Raw genomic sequence first — 1,796 nt, forward strand, 5'->3', positions numbered from 1 at the left:
AATAGTATTTCAAACATCACCATTATTATTATTATTGTCAATATCATCTGAGACGATATAATGTTCTACTTTGTGCTTGTTAAGATGTAATTGATTTCCACAGATATCTATCGAGAAAAGTAAACTTGTTTTCTATTGATTTCCTGTCCTACACTGATTAATTAGAACCGAGACGAGATCAGTGAAGCGCCGACTACTTGGGGGAGTAAATCCAATACCGGTTCATGATTTACCAAACTCTTGTGCCTGTTAGAGTTCCATCAATTTTCGTGCATTCAAACTATATCAAAATCTTGATTTGCAATCAATATCTGAGTTCCTGTCTTAAAAACTGCTTTTAATTTTTTGATAAGACTTAATCATGTGATTTTCACTGATATCTTAATTACAATAATTCTTGTGATTATTTTTATCAATACGATTTTCACGTATCATTACAGGGTACAATGAATTTTCTTGAAGACCGTCGTAAAATAGGTTTCGCATCAGAAGGAACTCAATGAAATGTCTGGGGACAGAAGAATTGCATTTTCTTTAGTTACCCTTATATCTGTTTTCTGTCTATCCTTCTCTCCTACGTCTTGACTTCTACTCTATTTCCTATTGATTGAAGTATAATTTTCAATGTTTTTTTAAAATATATATAAGAAGAGCTGCTACAAATTGTAAAGAAAAACAGAACATATTCAACATCTAAAATAAAATGCCAACGACATCTGGTGTTCCCAGGCGGTCACCCATCCAGGTACTGACCAGACCCAACGTTGCTTAACTTCGCTGATCGGACGAGAAGCGGTGCTTTCAACGTGGTATGATCGTTGACAGTGGCATTGTGAACATTACTCAACATTACTCAACCTTGTGGCAGTGCTTAGATTTTTCATACACTTTAGTAAGTGTCTTTTGTTTTAGTAATAAATGTACTCATTTGAAAAATATCTGCAAAAGAACACGGCACAAAATGTTAATAACGTCAGTCTAAGAAAACAAGATTACGTTTTAACTATAATCTCGGCGGTGGTTTTCAAGTACAGTAGTTGTATATTAATATATATGTGTATGCTATATTGCCATTTCTCCCTCCCCTATGGCTAAGCAGAAGTTGGAAACTATGATTTAATGCATGGAAGTTGAGACAACTCTCGCCGACACAAGAATCTGCTAAATCGGATTGGATTTACTCCCCAAAGTTGTCGGAGCTTCACTGATCTCATCTCAGTTCTGATGAATCAATCAAGGTAGGATGGGAAATTGTTAGAAAACATGTTTACTTTATTTTCGGTGGATATCTGTAGAAATATCAATTATATGCACAGTCTCAATAGTGATGATATACTATTCATGATTATTAAAGATACAAATTTAAAAACAGTTGCCGTAAATTGTAAAGAAATGCATAACATATTTAGCATTTAAAATAAAATGCCAACGACATCTGGTGTTCCCAGGCGGTCACCCATCCAGGTACTGACCAGACCCAACGTTGCTTAACTTCGCTGATCGGACGAGAAGCGGTGCTTTCAACGTGGTATGATCGTTGACATTAGAATGGTAAACATTACCAACCTTTGCGGCAGTGCTCACAGATTTTTCAAACATTTTAGAAGAATGTATCCTTTGTTTGTGCATCAAACTATTACCATGATACTCGTGTCATATCTGTTCCACAATGGAAGCATCAACAACAACCGACCAATATCGGGAGTATAGGTATTTCTAACTCAATTGTCGCCACTTTCATGCACCTGCCATATGCTTACAAATATTCGAACTGTGCAACATTAAAAAGAATGTAG

General features: G+C 35.6%; 2 non-coding genes across 2 annotated transcripts; both read right to left on the reverse strand.

Moving 5' to 3' along the window:
- Positions 1-704: 704 nt before the first annotated feature.
- LOC113801737 (5S ribosomal RNA) lies at positions 705-823 on the reverse strand. Its single transcript, XR_003475334.1, has one exon. It is a non-coding gene; the product is annotated as a 5S ribosomal RNA (ribosomal RNA).
- A 600-nt stretch (positions 824-1,423) lies between these two features.
- On the reverse strand, positions 1,424-1,542 carry LOC113801736 (5S ribosomal RNA). Its single transcript, XR_003475333.1, has one exon. It is a non-coding gene; the product is annotated as a 5S ribosomal RNA (ribosomal RNA).
- Positions 1,543-1,796: the final 254 nt, after the last annotated feature.

Source organism: Penaeus vannamei, chromosome 33 (assembly GCF_042767895.1).
Source record: "Penaeus vannamei isolate JL-2024 chromosome 33, ASM4276789v1, whole genome shotgun sequence".
Classification (NCBI taxonomy): Eukaryota; Metazoa; Arthropoda; class Malacostraca; order Decapoda; family Penaeidae; genus Penaeus; species Penaeus vannamei.